Genomic DNA, 26,117 nt, shown 5'->3' with positions numbered 1-26,117 from the left:
CTACATAATGGTACTTCCGAACTTAGGCATGTTTGGTATCAAACATGTTGGAATCATACCCCAGTACTTTTCCAAGTATTGGTTGTATGATTCCATGCACTCTGGAGGCTTCTTAGAGGACCCTCAGCATTGGTCCTAGAGCCTTCTGAGGTTTTCCAGGCAGCCCCAACTGCTACCACTTCACTGACAGGTTTCTGCCCTCCTGTTGCTTGAGGAGCTCTAGCCTAGGAAGGCAGAATAAAGGATTTCCTTTGGGATATGGGTCTGACACCCTCTCCCTTTGGAAATCGGTGTTACTGGACTTCGGGGGGGGGTAGCCTCCCAAAGCCAATGGTATGCTTTGAAGGCCACATTTGGTGCCCTCCGTGTATAAACCAATCTACACCGGTTCTGGGCCCTCAAGTCCCTCCTCTGGTGTGAAACTGGAGAATGGAAAGGGGAGTGACCACGCCCCTGTCCATCACTACCCCAGGGGTGGTACCCATAGCTCCTTCAGAGGGTCCCTAGGTTTTGTCATCTTCAATCCAAGGTTGGCAGGGAACTTTGGGAGCATCTGAGTGGCCAGTTCAACAACATTGCTTCCATAGCTCCTTCCAGCTTCTGCAACATTTCCCCGGTCGTGCGTTCTCTGAGGACTGCCCGTCTTCAGTCTGCATAGGAAAGAAGAAGGAATCTCCCTTGGAGTGAAGGAGTCACTCACCTGCATCTGCAGGCACCATCAGCAATGACGACCGGCTGCGTGAATCCCCTCTCCTTCTGAGCTGTGTTGATCCTGCATCACGGGTAGTGGTCAGAAGTGGTCCTGTCATTCCTCTCTACCAGCTGTCCAACTTAGATGGAGGTAAGCCCTTGCCTTCCCACACAAGACAGTACCCCCGTGCACTGTGTCTTTTGAAGCTGCCAAGGCTTGTTGGTACTTTGTCCAAAGGGTCTTCAGGCATCCTGTAACTTAAGCCCCCAGCACTCCTTCCTGCACTGCACAGCTCCCTGAGTGGCTCCCCTGTGGCGTGAGAATCATTTTTGTTGTGCTGCATGGGATCCTTTTGCAACTTCTGTGTCCCTGTCCTGTGGGACTCCTGTGAGTGCTGCCTGTGCTTATGTGGGCTCTCTGTGATACTGTGACACTGTGACACTGAGGGCCCCCTCTGACTTCCCCTCCTGCTTTGAGTCCTCCTGAGCCCCCGGCAGCACCACTTTCCCCCAACTGTGAGTTTTGCCTGTGCCAAGGCTTGTTGGTGGAATCCGAACATGCAAACCTGACTGAAATCTTCCTTCCGGCCTGGAACATCACCTGTATCCTCCATGAACTTGAATATGACTCCAGGGCTGCAGTGGTGGCTTTCCTTACTCACCATCGACCAACTCCTGCATCCTCAGCTTGGTGGTTAGGGGCTCCTGCCCTCACTAGACTCTGCTGTGTCTTCGGGACCTGGCCCCCTTTTTCCACACAACTTCCTCTTCAGGATTCCACCGTTGGTTTCTTGCAGTTGCCTCTGGGTTTGCAATTCACCAATTCTCTTCTATTCTTCTAAGTGGGTGTTTTGGGGAAATACTAGTGATTTACTCCTACTTTCCTGTTCGCTGGGAGGTGTTGTTGTACTTACCTTTGTGCTTTCCTAGTACCCCTAGCTCTGCTCTAAACACCCCACTTACTTAGGTGGGGGTCCAGCTCTTGCATTCTATTTTTTTAGTATATGGTTTGTGCTCTCCAGGGCCACTATTCGCTAATATGTTTTACACTGCTTTGCACTGTTTTCTAACTATTCTTATGCCTATTTCTGACAACTAGTGTATATAACTTGTGTATTACTTACCTCCTAAGGGAGTGTTGCCTCTATAGTATTTTTGGTGCTGTGTCATCATAATAAAGTAGCTTTAATTTTGTAACACTGTGTGGTTTCTTTCATGTGTATAGGTACTGTGTGATTACAGCGGTATTGCATGAGCTTTGCATGTCTCCTAGATAAGCCGTGGTTTCTCATCCACAGCTACCTCTAAAGAACCTGGCTTGTAGACACTGCCTACACTACACATATAGGGGATACCTGAACCTGTTATAATGTGTAAGTATCTTAGGTACTCACCACACACCAGGCCAGCTTCGTACACTTAGGCCTGGCAAGTGGGCACACTTGCCACGTCAAATTGGCAGTTTAAAACTGCAACCACAGACACTGCAGTGGCAGGTCTGAGCCATGTTTACAGGGCTACTAATGTGGGTGGCACAACCAGTGCTTCAGGCCTACTAGTAGCATTTGATTTATGGCCCCTGGACACCTCTAGTTCACTTTACCAGGGACTTAACAGTAAATCAAATATGCCAATCATGGAAAAACCAATTACACATGCATTTTACACAGGGGCACTTGCACTTTAGCACTGGTCAGCAGTGGTAAGGTGCCCAGAGTACCAAAAAATAGCAAAAGCAGCAGACAGTCAAAACATAAGAAGCAGAAGCAAAAAAGACAGTGGGGAGTACGCCAAGGATGCCAGGTCTAACAGGGTGATTTATTCAGTGAGCACCAAGAAAAAAGGGGGTCCCAAAATATAAAATCCACATGCATTTTCAATAGATTTCTTTAGGCAGGGCTTTAGTAAAAACTGCTGAACGGAATTACACCAAATTCAGCAGGAAGCTAGATCTTGATCCACAGATTGTGCTTTTTATGATTTGGTATATATCATCAGTAGCATTTGAGATAATAAGGGTAACAAAAAAATGTATATTTTGGCAGTTGGGCTTGCTGAAGTCTGGGAGACACTCGTAGGACCCCAGTTTAAAAAACAGAGGCCCTCATTACGAGTTTAGCGGTCTGACGGTAAGATCGCTGAGGTGGGGTCCACCAAAAGACTGCCCAGGTGGCGGTCATACGACTACCGTATTACGAGTCACGCTAACATCTTCATCAAAAAACAGAACACTGGAGGACTGAAAAGAGGCTGTTCTACCACCAGCACCGCCAGCCCGATAAAAATCCTCTCATTATATTACGATCCACAAATCACGACAGTGGTTCTTCCATGGTGGAAAACTATTGGCAGCAAACAGTGGCGGTCTCAACTCACATCACACTGAACACAACACCACACTGGATAGTTTGAATACCCCACATCGGACACACATCCACATACTTGACACACATACACACTGCACCATAAAACACACCTCTACACAATCCCCAATCCTTTGCATCCAAAACGCCTTTCACATACACCAAGAAGTAAAAATAGACTTTCCTCTTTTACACCATAGGCACACACACATTTCACTCAGCAGTCACCCCACATCAGCACAACATTGACAATACACACATCACTAGTACACATAATCCGCTCCAATCGCTCACATCACAGCAACTAAACCTCACAAGTTACCAAACACTGTACCCTTTAACATGCAACACCCCCACATACCCTTCTCCACAACCACTACCATGTCCCCACACCTGTTCGGAGCACAGGTCCAACAAACATCTATTGCCAGGAAAATTGAGTTGTGCCAAGAATAGTCGACAGGTTCAATTCTGTAGGCAGGCAGCCATGCACAAGGGAGGACATCAGGAAGATGTGGGACAACCTACGGGGAAGATGCATTCCGTGGCATCCCGGCACAAGCTAGCCGTACTGAAGACTGATGGTGGGCCCCCACCTCCTCCCCTAAAGTTCACATCATAGAAGAAGGTCTTGAACATCCTTCATCCAGAGGTCCTGACCGGAATACTTGGGGAAGTGGAGTCTGGTAAGTACTGCCAACATTCATGTTACACAATTCACCTGTCTGCATGCTCCCTCACCACCTAAGCCCACCCCAATTATGGATCAGTACATGGCAATGACAGCAATACTATGGCTCACTCACACTTGCATCCCAGGCAAAACACAGCTAAATCTGTATGCCCATTATTAATGGCCACAGATCAAAGATACCAAGCTAGAAATTGACTCACCTGGTTTGAAAAGTCAGATGGCTGACTCGATGCACATGCCGTTCATCCAGATACACATCAATCTCCCTTGCTTACTCACATACTGTGTTCCTACAAGGACATCATTGTGCATTGTGCAGCTCCTATTTGTGCCATCTATTATGCCTTACTTTTCACTAGGTAACATAGGTCAACAGTTGACTATATTCAGATAATATCAGATCACATCAGCAGTACTATCACTACCAACCTAGCCTAACAACTCCTTACGTGGAGTATGGAAATCAAGTCACAGAGTTGTATGTACAACTAAGGCATGCTGAGTGACAGCTGTCAATGTCATAGCTGGGAATCATATTAAGGCACTTTTTGCATCTCACACAAATGCAACAATATACCAATTTTAACCTGGACTCTCTGTCTCACTTCCTCCACAATAACCTTGCCATTGCCACCACGGAGAGGATACCAGAGACTTTCACTCCTCCTTTGGATGAAGGCCCTAGTGAGGACAACACCCTTTGATGTCTGGACACTGACGAACACCCTGGCCCATCTGGGTCACCTGCTCAGTCAACGACTCTCAGCATTATTCTGCCCACATCCACTCCTCCCAGCCCTGTTGCATCGATGTAGGAGGCTGGCCTGGCTTGTAGTGGGTACCAATGGTACTTACACCTTATACCAGGTCCAGTTATCCCTTATTAGTAGAGTGTAGTAGTGTTCTAGCAGCATAGGATGATAGAGGTAGCTATTGCATAGCAGCCAAGGCTGAACTAGGAGACATGCAAAGCTCATACAATACCACTTATATCATATAGGCACTATATCAAGAGAAAGACAATATTCATAGTTACTAAAAATAAAGGTACTTTATTTTAGTGTCAATGTGCCAAACATATCTCAGAGGATATACTCCCTTAGGAGGTAAGTAACATACACAAAATATACACAACTAACCAAATCAGGTAAGTAAAACAGTCAGAAAGTAGTGCACTGTAAAACACAATGGGATGCAATAGGCCTAGGGGCAACACAAACAATATACGAAGTAAGTGGAATGTGAACCACAAATGCACCCAAAGGCAAGTGTAGTGTGTAGAGGGTCACTGGGAGTGTGAGAAAACACTAAGGATGTGAAGGAGACCCCACCTCAGGACCCAGGAAAGCTGGAGTAAAGTACTACTATTTCCCTGAAAACACACTAAAGTCGTGATAAAGGATTTTGCAAGGACCACAACAGACTGCAAAGCACTGAAGACGGATTCCTCGACCTGAAGGCCTGTAAAGGAAGAGGACCAAGTCCAAGAGTCGCTAAAGTGTCCAGGGGGACTGGATGAACCCCGATGAAGGTGCAAAAGGGCTGCCTCCGGTTGGAAGAAGATGCTGGTTTTGCACTAACGAAAGGAGGTAGGAGTTTCTGCTTGGTGCAGAAGATGTCCCACGGCAAGCTGAAGGATACAGCTTTGTTTCCTTGGTGAAATACCGCAAACAAGCCTTGCTATCTGCAAGAGTCGCGGTTGAAGAAAAAGGGTGCTGCCCTGGCCCAGGAAGGACCAGGATGTCGCCACTCAAGCAGAGAGCCCACTGAAAGGAAGGAAGCACCCGCAGAAGTCCTTGAACATGGGTTCAAGAAGACTGAACACGGTGGTCGTCTCAACACTGCAAAGAGAGGTCCCACGATACTGGAGGTCAACTCAAGGAGCTGTGCATCGCAGGACGGAGCGCTAGGGACCTAGGCCTGGCTGTGCATGCAGGATTTCTTGGAAATGTGCACAGAAGCCCTTGTAGCTGCAGATCACACGGTGCACAGGATTACTGTCTGGGGAGGGGAGGCAAGGACTCACCTCCTCCAAATTCGGACAGTTGGACCACTGGACAGTCTGAGTCACTTGGGTCCACCACCTGTGTTCCAGGGGCCATGCTCGTCAGGATGAGAGGGGACCCAGAGTACCAGTGAAGCTGACGTTTGGTGCCTGCTGAAGCAGGGGGAAGATTCCGTCGACCCACAGGAGATTTCTTTGTGGCTTCCAGTACAGGGTGAAGGCAGGCAGCCCCCAGAGCATGCACCACCAGGAAACAGTTGAGAAAGCTGTCAGGGTTAAGTGCCACAATGTTGCTGGTAGTCTTCTGGATACTTTGTTGCAGTTTTGCAGGCATCCTGGAGCAGTCAGTGGTCGGTCCTTGGCAGAAGTCGAAGAGAGAACTGCAGAGGAGCCCTGATAGACTCTTGCAAGTTGTAATCAGAACCCCACAGGAGAGACCCCAAATAGCCCCCAGAGGAGGATTGGCTACTTAGCCATGTATGCAAATATCAGGAGGGGTCTCTGACATCACCTTTTGGCGCTGGCCACTCAGAGGCCTCCAGAGTGCCCTCACACCTCTGAAAACAAGATGGCAGAGGTCTGAGACACGCTTGAGGAGCTCTGGGCACCACCCATGGGGTGGTGATGGACAGGGAAGTGGTCACCTGAGCAGGGACTGGGGTTCCCTAAACTGGTGTAGATTGGCTTATGCAAGGAGGGCACCATCTGTGCCCTGAAAAGCATTTCCAGAGGCTGGGGGAGGCTACCCATTCCCAGCCTCTAACACCAATTTCAAAAAGGGAGAGGGTGTAACACCCTGCTCTCAGAGGAAATGCTTTGTTCTGCCTTCCTGGGACTGGGCTGCCCAGACCCCAGAACGGCAGAACCCCGTTTGTGAGGTGGCAGCAGCTGTAGCTGCAGTGCAAGCCTCAGAGAGCTGGTTTGGCAGTATTGGGGGTCCATAGTGGAGCCCCCAATATGCATGGAGCTGGCTCCCCAATACCAGATTTGGAATGGGAGAACAATTCCATGGTCTTAGACATGTTACATTGCCATATTCGGAGTTAGCATTGTGAAGCTGCATATAGGTATTGTCCTATATGTAGTGCACACGTGTAATGGTGTCCCCCACTCACAAAGTCTGGGGAAATGGCCCTGAACTATGTGGAGGAACCTTTGCTAGTACAAGGGTGCCCTCACACTTAGTAACTTTGCACCTAACCTTCAGCAAGTGAAGGTTAGACATATAGGTGACTTATAAGTTACTTAAGTGCAGTGAAAATGGCTGAGAATTAACGTGTGCGTTATTTCACGCACGCTGCAATGGCAGTCCTGTGTAAGGGTTTGTCTGAGCTCCCGACGGGTGGCAAAAGAAATTCTGCAGCCCATATGGATCTCCTGGAACCCCAATGCCCTGGGTACCTAGGTACCATATGCTAGGGACTTATTAGGGGGGTCCAGTATGCCAATTGAAATTGGTAAATGTAGTCAATATCCTATAGTAACAAATGTAAAGGCAGAGAGAGCATGATCACTGAGGTTCTGATTATTAGAGCCTCAGTGACACAGTTAGGCAGTACACAGACATACACATTTAGGCCGAAAAATATGAGCACTGGGGTCCTGGCTAGCAGGATCCCAGTGAGACAGGAAAAAACATACTGACATACATGTAAAATTGGGGGTAACATGCCAAGAAAGATGGTACTTTCCTACAGTCGACATCACAAGCAACCATTTGCCCCAAACCTGTGTACCAAGGACTGTATCATCTATTGTGTGCCCCACAATACAGGTACCTGAGTCTAACCTTGTTACCTCTGTCAATGATGGACCTGCAACTACTGGGAGTGGGCACACTGTGCCAGGGCCACAGGCACGTGGAGGTGGATTATGTGGGAGGGATCATGTGGGCCAGAGGATGGGGCCTGAAAGGGATACAACTGACCAGGAAAGTATCTCCCAAGTTTTGGGAGCCTACCAATGTTCCCAAGACATGATGGGCCAAGTCATCACCATGTTGGGGGAAATTCAAATGCTGCAGATGGTCCACCACCGGGAAGTCAAGGTGAAGTGACAGGCACAAAATGTCCACTTGGCTTCCATTGCAGGGATGCTGTGGGACTTAAATACCACCCTGATTAGGTTTTGTACCAAAAAGCTGGCCCCTTCTACTAGCAATGAAACATCAACCAAGTGACCCCTTGACCTGGCTCTGGCCAGGAGTCCACTTGGCTCCACCAACCTGCCTCCATGCCCATGACCCCGCAATCTGCCGCCAGGAAGAGTTCGAGGCCCTCCACCACCAGCAGGAACCCGCCTGCGCCTCATCCCTGGTGCCTAGTGGTAGGCATATCAGGTTGTGCTCTGCTTTTTGTATTGCGTGTATTTTGTTAATTGTAAATCGTTTTTCGTTTTCTGCACTATTTTAAGTAGCTCCTGTGCCCTTTCTGAATTCCTTTTCATTTTACCCTTGTTGTTTGCACCGCCCATTTCCCAGCCTGCTCATGTCGGTCTCCTGATCCCTGCTGCTGTGTCCCCTGCAGCCCTGCCCCCCTCATGCCTCCATTGGCCCTTCCCTCCCACCTCCCAGCTGCTCCTCCCTTGCACCTCCCCTTCTTAATGGCGGCCGCTGCGTGGAGCCCCGTGTGGCCCCCTGACCTGGTTCTGGCCAGGAGTCCACTTAGCTCCACCAGCCTGCCTCCGTGCCCCTGACCCCACCGTCTGCTACCAGGAAGAGTTCGAGGCCCTCCACCACCCGCAGGCACCCACCTGTGCATCATCCCTGGTGCGTAGTGGTAGGCATATCAAGTTGTGCTCTGCTTTTTGTATTGCGTGTATTTCATTAATTGTAAATCGTTTTCTGCACTGTTTTAAATTGCTCCTGTGCCCTTTCTGAATTCCTTTTTGTTTTACCCTCGTTGTTTGCACCGCCTGTTTCCCAGCCTGCTCTTGTCGGTCTCCCTATCCCTCCCGCTGCGTCCCCTGCAGCCCTGCCCCCTCGTGCCCCCATTGGCCCTTCCCTCCTGCCTCTCAGCTGCTCCTCCCTCCCACCTCCCTTTCTTAATGGCGGCCGCGCCGCTGGCGCGCCGGAGGCGTGCCAGATGTAAGCCCGTCTGCGCCTGGACCGTGCCTAGCGCCGGTCCCCCTGGCCCTCGCTGCTCTGACCCCCCGAGGCAGCACTACTCCTCGACCAAACTCCACACCCTCAACCCAGGACAGCACCCCGCCTGTGCCCAGGCCAACCCCAAGCACACACATGGACCATTCACATGCCACTCATGCCGGTTTTCCTGCACTCACACAAACTCCAACAACACCAACACGCACAACAACCCTCGCAACCACCTTAACTGCATACTCCTTAACACCCGCTCCGTCCACAAGCACGCCACCGAGCTCTGGGACCTGATCACAACATACTCCCCTGACATCGCCTTCCTCACGGAAACATGGATGAAGTCCTCATCAGAACCCAACATAGCCATAGCCATCCCAGAAAGCTACAAAATCTCCCACAGAGACTGCACAAACAAGCCAGGAGGAGGTATCGCCATCATACACAAAAACACCATCAAAGTCTCCACCAACACCAACTACACCCTAGACAGGGCAGAACACCTACACTTTTTAACTCACATCAACGCCAACACCACCCTTAGAGGAACCCTCATTTACTGACCACCAGGACCCTGCCCCCCATTTTGCGACACCATTGCTGATACTATCAGCCCCCACGCCCTCACCTCCACAAACTACATACTCCTTGGTGACCTCAACTTTCACCTGGAAAGCACCCACGACCACAACTCCACAACCCTGCTAGACAACCTCACGAACCTTGGACTCAAGCAACTCGTCACCTCACCCTCTCCCTCAGCAGGACACACGCTTGACGCAATTTTCACCTCCAGCAACCACGTCACCGTTACCCACACCACCGAACTCCACTGGACTGACCACCACTGTGTCCACTTCTCCTTCACAAAACCCCCCACCCACCACCTACGACACACTGCACCCTACTGAAAGTGGGACAAGGCCTCCAAATAACACCTGAGCGCGACACTCACACAAGCTCCACCCCCATCACCGACCCCAACATTGCCGCCCACAACCTCACACAATGGTTAACATCTTGTGCAGACTCCCTCTCCCCATTGAAAAAAAAAAAAAACACCTGCACCATCAAGACCGCCCCCTGGTTCACTCCAGAACTCCAAGCCTTCAAACGTGAATGCCGCAAAATTGAGAAAGCATGGCACCAAGAACCCTCAATGAGCAATTTCTCCACCCTCAAAACAACCATACGCAAACACCACCAACTCATCCAGGCCACCAAACGTCATTTTACAAAGAACCCATAGACAATAACTCACACAACAGCAAGGAACTCTTTGGCATTGTCAAAGAGCTCACCAAACTCAAATCCAGCACAATTGACCCCCCTCACACCCAAAACATTTGCAACTCCCTCTCCAGCTACTTTCACCTCAAAATCATAGACATACACAACAGTTTAACAGCATCAGCACCCACTATCACCACCACCGACACGTCGATAGCACAACACCCCCCCACACCAACCAACTACACACCTGGACCCCAACCAACGATGAAGAAACCGAAAAAAACTTGAACTCCATTCACTCAGGCTCCCCTACAGACCCCTGCCCCCACCACATATTCAACAAGGCCAGCCAAATATTCGCTCCCCAGCTCTGCGCCATAATCAACAGCTCCTTCAACACCGCAACCTTCCTAGACATCTGGAAGCACACCAAAGTCAATGCGCTCATCAAAAAACCCAAAGCAAACCCGGAAGACCTCACAAACTACCTTCCCATCTCCCTTCTCCTCTTCCCGACCAAGGTCGCTGAGAAGATCATGATCGCCCAACTGTCTCACTTCCTAGAGGAAAACAACACACTCAACGCCTCCCAGTCTGGATTCCGCAAGAACCATAGCACTGAAACCACCTTCATAGCCTGCACAGATGACATCAGAACCAGAGTGGACAAGGGGGAGACAGTCGCTCTCATCCTTTTGGACCTCTCCGCAGAGTTCAACACTGTATGCCACCAAACCCTCTGCGCACGCCTTTGTGATGCAGGAATCTGACACAAGGCCCTAGACTGGCTCACCTCCTTCCTCGCTGAAAGAGCCCAAAGGGTTCGCCTCCCTCCCTTCCGGTCTCCAGCCACCAAGATCATCTGCGGGGTCCCCCCAAGGATCCTCCCTCAGCCTCCCTCGCCAACATCCTCCGCCACCACGGAATCACCATCATCTCTTACGCAGACGACACCCAGCTCATCATCTCCCTCACCAGAAACACTTCCACTGCCAAGACAAACCTGCACGCCGGACTCCTCGACATCGTCAAATGGATGACAGCAAGCCACCTCAAACTTTACTCCAACAAAACAGAAATCGTCATCTTCAGCCCCAACAAGACAGTCTGGGATGACTCCTGGTGGCCCATCGCCCTCGGACCACCCCCAAAACCCACCACCCGTGCACGCTACCTTGGCATTGTTGTACACTCATCTATCTCCATGACCCAGCAAATCAACACCATATCATCCTCCTGCTTCAATACCCTTTGCATGCTACAGAAGAATTTCAAATGGATTTCCTTAGAAACAAGAAAAAGCCAAGCTTCAGAAAAAACTCCAGCAAATCCAGAACGCAGCCGCACGTCTCATCTTCAACCTTCCTCACCACAAACATATCTCCACTCACCTCAGATCCCTACACTGGCTGCCCATCAGCCAAAGGATCATCTTTAAAGTCATTATCCACACTCACAAATCCCTCCACAACACTGGACCAGCCTACCTTAACAAACAAGTAAACTTCCCCACACCTACTCTACTTCTCCACTATGCTGACCTCGCCCTCGCCACAGTCCCCGGCATCCAACGCACCACCTCTGGCGGCAGATCCTTCTCCCACCTCACCACCAAGAGCTGGAACTCCCTCCCCACCAACCTACGCAAGACCAAGGACCTCCTAACTTTCAGAAAGCACCTCAAGACATGGCTTTTTGAGCAGTAGACGGCAACCCCCCCACCCCAGCGCCTTGAGACCCTAACGGGTGAGTAGTGCGCTTAATACATTTTTTGAAACCACATCTGAGGCTGCTAGTGGAATGGAGGCCCTGCCAGGGAAAAAGCATGCCTCAGACACCCCTCCCTCTGTAGCTGAAGAACCACACCACACACATGGACATCCAGCAGGAGCAGATGTGAAGGCCAAACCCACTGCCAGGAAGTGAACCTCTCCTGATTTGTTCCCCTTGTGTGCCACAGACACACACTGTTGACTCTTCTGAGACCTAACTACATTTTCCCATGGTACAAGGACACTGGACTTGTGTTTCCAACTGGCGTAGCAGCTATCCTGATGACTTTATCCTCCATGACTTCACCGATCACTTTTTTTTACATTTCCTACCTTTTATAGTCATAGATATTCTTTTGATATATACAATAAATCAAACTTAAACACATGTTCTGTGTATGTGTCTTTTATCATCCATGTACGATAGTTATGCATGCCAACTCTGGTCTGATTATGTCCCCCTCTATTGTACACCGTTGTTATGGATATTACATGGGGACTCTATCAACAGGAGACTAATTTCAACAGGAATGAAACAGGACAGATTACCAATAAGTTGAAATCTAGCTCTACACACATTTATAGGTACAAGTTATAGGTAGAACTGAAAACAGCATATAGAGCATGATTGAGAATAGCATCAGCACATAATGCAAAAACACAGGATACAGAAGTCAGAGTTATGCCAAACTTCCTACAAGGCAGCAGGCACACTGATAGGTTCTCTGAATCACTTGGTATAGCCTCTTCACTTACCCATACCATAGCTTCCAATTCACATATCTCATGAAACATAGAAAGATAATGACTCAAGTACCCACTCATGAAACCTTTCACTTACATTGGTCCTATACCTGTAGGATTGTAACTCACCTATGTCAGTCTACAATGACATGCACTTGGTCTGCAAAGTATGAACACAATGGCACCTAGGTCAAGTATAGCTTACAAACAACTAAACCCATTGTGATTCGAAAGCCTATGTTCCAATATTTGGAAAAGGGATAGGACATAGCTGAATACAAGTCTCGCATCAGAGAAGGCATGTCCAGAAGTGTAAGTTTGCATGTGTTGTTACAATATGCATTCACAACTCACTCAATAGCACTGGAGCTCACTAGAACCCCACAGATGATGCAAGAAAGGAGGTAACATGCTAGCTATCAACATCTGGTTACACAATTACATCACAATAGGTCAACTTCAGATACCTATTAGTCAGTTGAAGTAATGATTGATGAGATCTGCTCTAGAGTCTCCTGCTGCATCTTTCTCTGGCTCTTCATCACTTGGTATTTCTGTATTTCCATCCACAGATTCTGCTGCCTCCACCTCATCTGGTATAAATGGTATCTGACGTTTTCAGGGCAAGATTGTGGAGCATGCAACAGGCAAATATTATTTGACATACCTTGATGGGTAAGTAAAAGAGGGCTCCTCCTGATAAGTCCAAACACCTAAATCTTGCCTTGAAGAGCCCAAAAGTCTGCTCAACTACACACTTTTTTCCTTCTGAGGCCCTCATTGTAGCGGACTTCCCCTGGCGTGGTTGGGTGACCAAACTGGTGTCAACAGCCAAGGATGGTTTGGATAGTCAGAGTCACCTGGTAACAAAATGGTAGAACAACACAAACATGTATGTGGGACATGCAACATTGTAATGACAGGAGACATACACTGCAAACACACATTGTAATAGTAACTTACCAACCAGCTAGGTCCTCTCTGTGTAGAGTAATGTCATCAGCAGTGGAACATTACTGTTCCGCATGATGAAGGAATCATGGACTGACCCAGGATATTTTGCTATGACTTGTGAAAAATACTGGTCTGCCAGACTCACCACTTGAACGTTGATGGAGTGGTAGTTTTTCCTGTTTCTATACACCAGTTCAGTGGAATTGGGGTGCCATCAATAGAACCAACCACATTTGGAATGTGTCCCATTCACAAAGGCCAAATCCACTCTTTTGGGAAACCTGGTGTAGCTGTCCAGGTGTTTCATCAATGCACACCGTACATCCTTCAAAACCAAACTAAACATGGGCTGATACATCCCTGCAGTTAGAGCCACTATATTCTGAAAGGAGCCAGTAGCCAGGAAGTGTACACTGACAAGACTTGAATGATGGGAGGTATGCTATAGGGATTGCGAATGGCAGGCATCAGATCTTGCTCCAATTGTTTACAAATATCCATGAGAGTATGATGATTCAGTCAATATGTCAGAATACAATGCCTTTTCTATATTGTATGCAGGTCTACTAGTGGACGGTGCACTGGTGGTTGTCTTCCTCTCCTCATGGCAGGGTAACTATGTGAAAACATGTAAAGATAGTATGTGACATGCAACATGCACACATCAAGTACAGTAAATTAATTTATTCACACATAACAGCTGTCAAGGATGGCCAATACCTCTAACATATACAGCACAGCACATGGCTATGCATCCCATGACATCCTCCTTAGTGCACATTGCCTCAACTAAATATGGGAATACACTTAAAAATTCTTATGTTACTGGACATGTTTGTAAGACCAATCGTTTAGATATGTTTCACCTGTATTCTGGAACAGTATCAAAATTTTTGAAACACATAGGAACTTATAAGTAGTTGTACAATGCTGTCACTACATGTCCTCCAGCAACACTGCATTTGCAGCACAGACACACAAAAAGTCACCTAAACATGAGGGCAGTACTTACAGATGTACAGCACAATATGGGGTATAGTTAATGACGCAGATTATTATACACTTCCATACATGAAATGTGCTAAAAAAGGCAGCTGCATGACCTACTGTACTGGACATGCTGAAGTGGCCTAAATCAGCCGGCGGTAGGCGGTAATAACCAAAGTGTTATTTGCCATTGGAACACATTGCTGCCTTTGTATGGCTTGGGGAAATGGCGATGTCTGCTACCGGTAATGGTCATGTACATTATGGGTGTGACCGCCATCTTCTGCAGTATTTCTCACTTGACTCCTGACAACTATCATGCACGTCCTGCAGGTGATAGGAACCCTGCCTTCACCCCTGAAGAGCTGAAAAAACTAGTGGAGGAGGTCCTACCCCTGTAGGAACAGCTATATGGCGCACCAGAGGAGCAGGTGATTCCAGTTTCATACCCCTGTTTGATAGGTGTGGTTTATGAAGGTGTACTGTTAATGTAAATTAATGAAGGTGTTGATGCATGCAGATGTTATTTTGTGTAGGAGTATGAGCTGAGAGGATGGGTGGAGGACCTGAGATTCTAGGCCCAGAATACCTCTGAGGCCCAGCTGGGGATGTACTCCCAATGAGGGAGGGGTGCCCGTCGGACCTAGACACTTCTAAAGGCCCTCATTTTGGCTGTGGCCTACTCTGAGGTGGATGGGCGTTTGAGGGCAGCACAGCAGCCACAAGGGGGTAAGTACTGACAGAACCCATGTACTTTCTTCTGATAGTTTAATGTATGCTGTCTAAGTATTGCAGCTGTGACAATGTTGTAGGTTCTACAGGTCTGTTGACTACTGGGAATACACGGTACTCCAGTAGCCAATATGCAGACACATATGTGGTCATTGTAATGCCCATGGAAACATGTTGATCAAATGTATATAACAAATAGTATGACTGCATGTGGAGATGCACATGTGTCTGAGTCATATGTGTGACTCTACTCAGCCATGTATAATTCTTACCTGCTGTGTCATCCTTCCCACCTAGTGTCCCACAAGGCCATTCATCCAAATGGTGAGTCATGTAGCTCTAAGGTATCTGACCACTCCTATTTCACCGCTTTTGCTCTATGTGCAACATTGGGTCTGAAAAATGAGTTACAGGGCTACACAATACTGTGTCCTGAAATAGTTGTACACTTCATGTGAGGCTGTAATCCAAAACTGGCTTTTTTTATGGCTTACTTAGTACTGTCCCTATGAGGAGGTGTCCCCATTTTAACAGCATATTCATACAATGGGAAATATGAGGTTTGAGAAGAGTGGACATGCTACAATGTGGGAGTCATGTAGGCTATTAGACCTTCACATTTCATGGTATTACATTGACATGCGTAAACAAATCTTGTATCCCTGTGTGTTTGTTGTAGAAAAGCAAAGTGGCTAGGCTGCTTAATCCTTAGCCCATGTGTATTGTCCATGCTAGATAGGTTAATGCCATACCTATATGAGTGGTGCATGTGCTATGTGCTGCCTACATCATGTGTCAATTGTATCTGATTATAAATTGTTGACTAATTTTTCCCAGACTTACCTTAGGTGGTATAATACTGTTTGGACAGTTATGGCTCTGCTCATTTCTGCCTGACTCAATGGTGTAGCAGATGTTCCTTATCACATACACTTGTTGGTGTTGTGAGATATGTTTTAAATAAATTAGCTTTCCTCTAGGTGCATATGTCATTCATGGGTACACTGGCAATCACTTGTCTAAGTGTAAAGTCTGGACTTAGGCAGTGAGAATCACGTCAACACAGTTGTTAGTGATGTAGGTGTTCTTATGTTGCCATGTACAGACTTCAATTCAGCATGTCTGGTGGAATGGTATAAGCCCTAAAAAGCTCAATGTATAGTGTCCATAGTTTTTGTGGTATAATTATGTTCCCTGTGCTTGGTTGTGGATGTATCCTGTGTGCTAGGTAGCTCTCAATTGCAGAATGTAGATTTGGTGTCTATGTGACAATGTATCTGACTAGTGGGTGCATAAACCCCTGATTAATCTACTAGTATACAGATAGGTGTTTCTTAGACATGTACTGTACATTAGTGATGCCCACTGTAAAGGAATGAGAAATGCAGTGTATTCATCAGATAATTTTGCCATTGTGTAAACAATATACAGAATGATAAGTTAGGCATGTGACTGGAAGGCAAGATGCTGTGTCTTAAGTGAAGTGTGATGACTTACCGTTCATAGAAAATAACTTTTGGTGATGGACTTGGCAGGTGTGGAGTCGGAGTAGGCATGATGCTGTATTATCAGTCATCTGCATTTCCTTAGACTGATGTGATGATGGACAGTGATGAGCTGTATGGCGATAAATGTTTTGGGTTAGCCAATCCATCTGGCATGATGCTTTTGAGTAACAGGTGATTTGATGGGATGGTCAAGTGGTGGTCAGATTGTTGGCTTATGTTGTCGGGGAGACTATTGTCAAATGGGAAAGTTAAAGTTATCTTCTTCTGACATGATGTAGGCTATGAAGGGTTTTGACTGGGCCTTTCCTAGCAGAAGATGAATAGCTACTGTTGTGCATGTTGTAATGTTTGTGTGTGTGAAGAATGGGACGGCCCTCCCTCTCTCTCTCCCTCCCTCTCTGTTTATGTGCATCAGCATTGGCAGGCAAGAGAGACGGGGCACAGGCTAGTGGGAAAGCTGCCAGCAATGGGACCCAGGGTGCTGAGACCACTGACAGAGAGGGACTCAGTGGCCCAAAGGGCAAGGCGAGTGCCTCGCGGTAGACTCATCTGGGACCACCCCAGCAGCATCTTTGTCTGCCATCCCCCTTTCTACCACCGCTCCCCCTATAGCTCCCCATCCAGATGCCCATGCCCGCTTACCCAAGAGGGTTGGCTTCTCCTTGCCACAGGCACCTCTGCCCCTTTCAGGCCTGCTGCCCTCAGTGAACTATTGACCTCCAAAGGTCGATCTCTGTGGGTCAGTTGACCACCGTGAATGCTATCCGGGTTCTTGCAACTCAAATCCAACAGAGTAATGCATTCCTGGAGGGCATTCACAGTGCAGTGGCTGGCCTACAGAGATCCTTTTAGGCTCTGGCCTCCACACTGATGGCTGCCACTCACCATTTGTCCTCCGTCCCCCCTCCACCTTCCTATTCCCAATATTACACCCCTCTTCACCGACCCAGCCAAAGCACACAGACAGACAAGTATGCATCCACCTCAACTTCCAAGGGTAGCTCTAACAAACACAAGCATCACAAGACACACCACCAGCATGCACACAAAAAACGTATACCTGCAGACACAACAACAGTCACAACCTTCCCTAAGACCCCCAGCATCTCCAGCTTCACAGACAGTACACCACAGACAGACACACATGCAGACACCACAGCAACATTCAAAGATACAGCCACCCTACCTATCTTACCCACAGACAACACAACAGACCCTCAGACATCCAACCAATTTACCACATCTGCAGACACGACATCCACAGACATGCCTACATGCAGCACATCCACCATACCTTCAGTCACCACCCCGACACTCACTCACCCACCCACCACAGCATCTCCATCCACCTCTACCCCCTCTTTCCAAAACGCATAAACCGCCACACTCACCCACCCAACAGACATCCACCACCCACAAGCATGCACCCAAGACATCCACACCAACACCTCTTGCAACCACTCCCTCTCCTTCCACACCCAAACCCTTTTGCTATGACCATTCCTGTGAGTTGGAGTATGCCCTTTTCCCTACTCCTCTCCCACCCAGTGATACCCCTAAACATTCTGTGTCCCTCCCCAAGTCTGGGCTTTTTACCTTGAAGCCCCCCGTCCCTCTGCAAGTAGCCATGCCCCTTCCCCACCAAGAAGTCTACCCATCCCAAAAGTATCCAAACCACCCCTAAACCTAGACCTAAAGCCCCATCCAAACCTAAAAGCCCCCCTCCCAATCCAAAGTTGGAACACCCCCTGTTGCCCCCCTAATCCCTGAGGTGCCTACCTGCCTCCTTAATGCCCCTACCAGTGGAGGTTGCATGGCAGAAGAAAAGGTGGAGGCACACACATTTGCACTGTGTGCATGTTGCACATTGTTTTTTTGGACTGGCTTATGGCATTGGACATTTTTAAATTATGTATTCCCTTATTACATATTTGTGCCAACCAGTTTTTCGTTTTGAGGTTACATCTTTGTTCTGCATTTCTTTTGCTTGGACAGATCTGTTCCTGGCTGGCATTGTTTGTGCGTGAGCATTTGTGTGTAAGTGGTGGTTGTGCCACCTGTTTTGTCTGGGCAGCATGTGAGGTATTGTATGCAGTGCATTTGTCCCCCAGTGATGGGTGTGTGTTGTGTGATGGCCATGTGTATGTTGGGGACATGATGTTGTGATGGTATTGAGTGGTGTTTGTGTTGATATGTGTTTGGTGCAGTGTTTTGTGCCTTTGTGTGCTTGGACTATGTGCGTGAGCGCGGTATGTCAGATACGTTGTGATGTATGTTTATTGTAGTATGTCCAATGCTGCATTGTATGGTTGTGTGCTAGTGTGTGTTTGTTCCCTGTTGGTGCTACGTTTTGTTGTATGTGTGATAGGTCAATGTGTAGTGTCTGTTGTGGATGCTTGCCAATACTTTGATGGTGTTGCGGTTGTGGTGTTGTTTGGTGGTGTTGTGCTTTTCTGATGGTAGGTGTGTGTTATTGACGTGTGTGTGTGTGCGTGATGGCCGTAGTGTGTATAGTGTTTATGTGGCTAACTTTGAGTGTGCATGTCAGTGTTTGGTTACGTGTGTATGTCTCCCTCACCACCCGTTCCTGATTGGTTTGTTGTGTTTGAGGAGGTACTTTAAAATTTACAAGAGTGAAAGGTAAGTGTGTGTACTCACGATAGCTGTCGTGGAAGAATCCAAAGTCGTTCAGCAAGCAGGAACAGCAGGAAAACGTGTAGTTCTGTCTCCATGGCGGCTCCAGACAAGTGTGGCTTCCTGAAGGTGAGTATCTCATTTTGTACAGTTGGTTTCTGCCTGGGTTTTCGTGATGGTACAACCACGGCAGAAACCTTGGCGGTGTGCAGCATTGTAAACATGGTTTCCTCCACCCTGCAGGTAGCTACCGTCGCCCGTGGTGGCCTGACTGCGAAGGTAGTGCCGGCGGTGGTTTGGCTGTAATCTGTTGTGAATACCACCATGGTCATTATTTGGTGGTCTTCTCCGCCAGCCTATTAGTGGAATGACTGTCACGTCCAACATGGCAGTCCTATCACCACCAGACTTGTAATGAGGCCCAGAGTGTTCTGATTGGCCCAGGGAGCTTTGTTTCAGTTGGGCCATCTCGTTCCTGCGTGAGTGAGACTTCTGCAAGAGTGAGCACTCTGATTGGCTGCCAGCAACATGAGAAAAATGTTGCCGCCAGCCATTACAGGACTCCGAGAATTTGAGCCCTATTACGAGTCTGCCGGTCACTCAGACTCGCAAGCCTGGCAGAGAACATGTGTAGGGGGCACAGTGGGGCCCCTGCATTGTCCATGCCTATGGCATGGGCAGTACAGGGGTCCACCTCCCAGCACTGTGGGAATAGACACTGTCTGTTGTGCATATACTAAGGGTGCTAGGGAGGCTCCCAGTGTGACAGCATTGGCCTTGGTTCCATGTGGAGCCGAGACCATTGCTGCTGCACATTTTCCACTGGGCTGACCAGCAGGTCAGCCCAGTGTAAAATTCATAATAGGGCCAGCGAGGAACACACCAACACTTCTACCACCAAATTTGTAATCAGCCCCTACTCCCCTGTCCTGAAGCTGTGCAAAGAAAAAATATATGGGGGCAGGGTAGGAATACACTGACCCCCCTAGGCTCTATGGTGGTGTGACACAGGTGGTCATTCTGACCTCGGCGGTAAAAGGCGCCTACCGCCGGTCAGAAATCCTCCATAATCCCGCCGCGGTCGCGGAAACCCGCCACGGTCATTCTGACCCGCAGAAGGCAAACCTCCGAAAATCCGACCGCCACAACAGACCGCCAGACCAGCGGTCGGCGGAAAGGTGGAGGTGACCAAACCTCCACCGCCACGCCAACAGAAATACGCCCATGCCATTACGACCCACGAATCCACGCGGCGGTCATTCAAACGCGGTATTCCATTGGCGGGACACACCGGCGGTCAGAATACACACAAACGAACAAAACTCACCCACATTGGACGATTTGAATCCCACACACCTGATACACATACACACACCACTCCCACACACACAATACAATATAAAACACCCACCCACATCACCCACAAACCCCTACGCTTAAAAATTCGTAAAGAAGACAAGAGCGAGACACCAGCATCCAAAACATAACAGCCACAGCCACTCAACACCATCACCCACACACTATCCACACACAAAACAACACACACCACCACACTCAACTCACTTAAATACACATACTCCACCCCACACATCATACACACCACCCCATGGCACCCCAAAGACAACCCCGCTTCACAGACGAAGAACTCAGGGTTATGGTGGAGGAAATCGTTCGGGTAGAGCCCCAGCTGTTCGGCACACAGATACAATACACCAGCATTGCCCGGAGGACGGAGCTATGGCAGAGGATTGTCGACAGGGTGAACGCAGTGGGACAGCACCCCAGAAATCGGGAAGACATCAGGAAGCGATGGAACGACCTACGGGGGAAGGTGCGTTCCATGGTATCCAGGCACAACATCGCCGTGCAGAAGACTGGCGGAGGACCCCCACCTCAACCCCCACAATTCACATCATGGGAGGAGGAAGTCTTGAACATCCTGCATCCTGACGGCCTCGCAGGAGTCGGCGGAGGAATGGATACTGGTAAGTTGAAGCTTCAATACTGCTTCCCCCCCACCTGCATGCCAAATCAGACCACAACCCTCACCCCCATCCTCGAACCCCACCCTCACCCCCACCCCCATCCTCACCCCCACCCTCACCCCCACCACCATCCTCACCCCCACCACCATCCTCACCCCCACCACCATCCTCACCCCCACCCCCAGCACACCTATTCCCCGCCAATGTCTCACCATCACAACCCACACATCCCAAAACCTAGGCCTGCATGCGTCCACTAAGCATGGACACCCATCACCAAAGCATCGCCAATGCATATACACATCCCCCCCACAAGCCACCCTCACCAAAGCCCCCACACACGAATGCCAGCACTTGGGGACACGGGAACCCACAGATACACCCATATGCCACACATTGAAACTATAACCATACCTCTATACCCCTGCAGGACCCGACCGTCAACACACCGCGGCGGAGGGGCCAGAATTATCCACACCCCCCACCCAAGAGGCCGTCAGCGATGACAGCAGCTCTGTCGATCTGGACACCGATGCCCAGCCCGGACCATCGGGGACCTCTGGACAGTCGGTTCCCCTCACACAGGCACAGGCCACTATAGACCCTAACCCCTCTGGGAACACCAGCACAGCTCCCACCCAGCGGGCCCATGCCTCTGTCTCCAGGGCGCGTCAATCTGCGGTGTGTCTACCACTACAGGGCACCCAGAATAACCCACCACCCCAACAACAACAGGGACCTGGGGGCAGTGGTAGTGGGCACACCGGCCAGGGGGCAGAGGCCCAGGGAAACAGGGCAACTCGGCGGGCAGCTGTGCGACAGGGGGGGGAGGAGAGGCCCAGGGAACCCACTCTCCACGAGGTCCTCACCACCATCATGGGAGCATACAACCGCTCCCAGGAGACGATGGCGACGGTACTGGCCCGGTTCCAGGAGATCCAGGTGCTGCAGGAGGAACACTATCGGGGGTACAGGGAGGACATCAGAGCCATCAACACCACCCTGGTTACCATGGTAGGGCTGCTGCAGGACCTCGTAAACAGCAGGGCGGACACTGAACAACACCCAAGGGCCCCTGCCACTAGCCTGGACCAAGAACAGCCATCCACCTCCGCCGGCGCTAGTGGACAGGAGGCCCCCGCACAGCAGCAGCCCACCAGACCCCCACCTCCTGCAGGAGAAGAACCACCCCGCAAGAGGGCCCTGAGATCTCGCAAGACAGAGTAGGATGTCAAGACCCCCGCCAGCAATGGATACCACCTGATGTCATCCCACTGTCCCACATTGTCACCCTGTCCATCCTCGAACTGCCCATGCTCCATCTCTCCACAGGCCTCTGGACAATGCACCTGTGTGACTGTTACTCTGGACTCTGCCATGGACATTCCTTCACCATAGCCCCCACCCACTTGAAACCACCCATCCCATTTTGAGCACTTCAATAAACACCTATTTTGCACCAAAATATCAGGCGTCTGGCTGTGATTTCAATAGATTGTAATTGACATGACAGTGCAAATATGTCCTTGTACATGGTGAAGTCAACAAACAGCTGCCACAAAGCTGTAGTCCATGGGGAAACGAAGCACAGGACTCGTAGTGGGGACCCCAGATCTGAAATAGGGAGGGAAAAGCCAAAACTCAGTCATCATACACTGGGGCAAATAGACAGGCAGCAGAGATGCTGCAGAGTAGTTAACATTTACTAAATTATCTTTGAAATGTTACCTGTGTCCTATTGGAAGTACTGTTCAATGATTCTGTCCCTGTTGTCTGTTTCAGCCCCGTCGTCTTCCTCCTCGTCACTCTCCTCAGGTTCCACCGCTGCCACAACACCACCGTCTCGACCATCCTCCTGCAGGAAAGGCACCTGGCGGCGCAAAGCCAGGTTGTGAAGCATGCAGCAGGCCACGATGATGTGACACACCTTCTTAGGTGAGTACATTAGGGATCCACCGGTCATATGCAGGCAGCGAAACCTGGCCTTTAGGAGGCCAAAGGTGCGTTCGATCACCCTCCTAGTACGCCCATGGGCCTCATTGTACCGTTCCTCTGCCCTGGTCCGGGGATTCCTTACTGGGGTCAGTAGCCACGACAGGTTGGGGTACCCAGAGTCCCCCACTAGCCATACACGGTGTCTCTGTAGCTGTTCCATCACGTAAGGGATGCTGCTATTCCTGAGGATGTAGGCGTCATGCACTGACCCTGGGAATTTGGCATTTACATGCGAGATGTACTGGTCAGCCAAACACACCACCTGGATGTTCATTGAATGGTAACTTTTTCTGTTCCTGTACACCTGCTCCCTGTCTCTTGGGGGAACCAAAGCCACATGGGTCCCATCAATGGCACCAATTACGTTGGGAATATGTCCAAGGGCGTAGAAATCACCCTTCACTGTAGCCAATTCGCCCACCTCAGGGAAAATGATGTAGTTCCTCACGGATTTCATCAGGGCAGACAACACTCTGGATAACACCTTCGAAAACATGGGCTGAGACATCCCGGAAGCAATTCCCACGGTTGTCTGAAATGACCCACTTGCCAAGAAATGTAGTACTGACATGACCTGCACCAGAGGGGGAATCCCTGTGGGTTGGCGGATGGGGGACATCAGGTCGGGCTCCAGCTGGGCACACAGTTCATGGATAGTGGCACGGTTAAGACGGTAGGTCAGGATAATGTGGCGTTCTTCCATTGTCGACAGGTCCACCAGCGGTCGGTACACGGGAGGATTCATCCGTCTCCTCGCCCAACCCAGCGGACGGTGCCTAGGAAGGACAACATGGAGCACACAGTCAGGCAACCCACAGGTACGTACTCACAGCTAGCACAGTATACGATTCTCTATGCAGTGAATGGCGTGTCTGAGTGGCTATGCAAGGCCTAGGCCTGTGTGACGCAGTTGAAATTGAGCCATGTGGGCCCTGGAAATGGCGGCTGCCTGACCTGTGAAGTGTGACAATGGGATGTGAGGTCAATGCGCTGGCGTGGCACACCGCGGCGGGCGGCGGGCGAAGACCGCGGCGCGAAGCCGCATTGGTTAACATTGAAGCCTATGGGTTTCAGGAGCCAATGGCGAAGGGCGCCGGCGGTGGCGGGACGCACCGCCGCGGTACGCACCGCCGCGGACGTGACCGCCATTTTCTATCTACTTATCCACTTGCGACTTGAACTTTCACAGGAGAGGACCTATACTGCAAGTGTTGCTGTGACCTCGGTCTGGAAGGGACAATGGCTGCTGCGACTGGGGAAAGGGCCCCTGCCTTCACTGGAGAGGAGTTGGAGAAACTTGTGGATGGGGTCCTCCCCCAGTATGCGCTACTCTACGGTCCTCCAGACCAACAAGTGAGTTTAATTCAATATGGATTTGGGGCCACTGGCTGGCTTGGGGGCCTGGCGGGGATGGGGGGCATGTTGGGGCTGGCGGGGGGCCTGGCGGGGGGCCTGGCGGGGATGGGGGGCATGTTGGGCCTGGCGGGGGGTCTGGCGGGGATGGGGGGCATGTTGGGCATGGCGGGGGGCCTGGCGGGGGGCCTGGCGGGGATGGGGGGCATGTTGGGGCTGGCGGGGGGCCTGGCGGGGGGCCTGGCGGGGATGGGGGGCATGTTGGGCCTGGCGGGGGGCCTGGCGGGGATGGGGGGCATGTTGGGCATGGCGGGGGGCCTGGCGGGGGGGCTGGCGGGGATGGGGGGCATGTTGGGCATGGCGGGGGGCCTGGCGGGGGGCCTGGCGGGGATGGGGGGCATGTTGGGCATGGCGGGGGGCCTGGCGGGGGGCCTGGCGGGGATGGGGGGCATGTTGGGCATGGCGGGGGGCCTGGCGGGGATGGGGGGCATGTTGGGCATGGCGGGGGGCCTGGCGGGGATGGGGGGCATGTTGGGCATGGCGGGGGGCCTGGCGGGGGGCCTGGCGGGGATGGGGGGCATTGGGCCACTGGAAAGGAAAATGCTGAGAAACTTGAACGTGGTATTTCTCCCTCCCTGTACGTGTCACATAGGTCCGCACCCATGAGAAGATCGGGATTTGGCGTGCCATCGCCAAGGAAGTCCGGGCCCTGGGGGTCCACCATCGACGGGGCACCCACTGCCGCAAGAGGTGGGAGGACATCCGCCGCGGGACCAAGAAGACCGCTGAGTCTCTGCTGGGGATGGCCTCCCAACGTAGGCGGGGTGCCTGCCGTCAACTGAGCCCCCTGATGTTCCGGATCCTGGCGGTGGCCTACCCTGAATTGGATGGGCGCGTGAGGGCAGCACAGCAGACACAAGGGGGTGAGTACAAGCATTATCTACTCTGTTGTCGCGCAGTGGAGGTGTCTGGGTGGGGGAGGAGGGCTGGGGGTCCCCCTAGGCCAGGGCGATATCTGTAGGCTGGGCACCCCCGTAAGCCCCTGTGTCCCCAGCCACCACCCTCAGTAGTTTGTCAGTACAGCCATCCCTGGGCCGTGTCATCCATGGGTGCAGTTGTCAACTCTAGGCGTGTAGGCCATGTTCCACGGAATGCGTAGCGTACCCCAAGTGCGCAACTTAGTGCAGGGGGCATCTGTGTCTGTCATGTCCGCTAACTGTACCGGAGATCCATGTACTCAATATCCCTTTATTTCTCTCTCCCCCCCCCTTTTTGTTTGTCTTTCTGTGCTTGTGTGCATCAGCATCATCAGGCGGAGGAGAAGTGGCATCGGGGCAGGAGGGAGCTGCATCTCACATGGCCCAGGAGGGC

Source organism: Pleurodeles waltl, chromosome 6, assembly GCF_031143425.1.
Source record: "Pleurodeles waltl isolate 20211129_DDA chromosome 6, aPleWal1.hap1.20221129, whole genome shotgun sequence".
NCBI lineage: Eukaryota > Metazoa > Chordata > Amphibia > Caudata > Salamandridae > Pleurodeles > Pleurodeles waltl.
Note: the sequence above shows the minus strand (reverse complement) of the source record.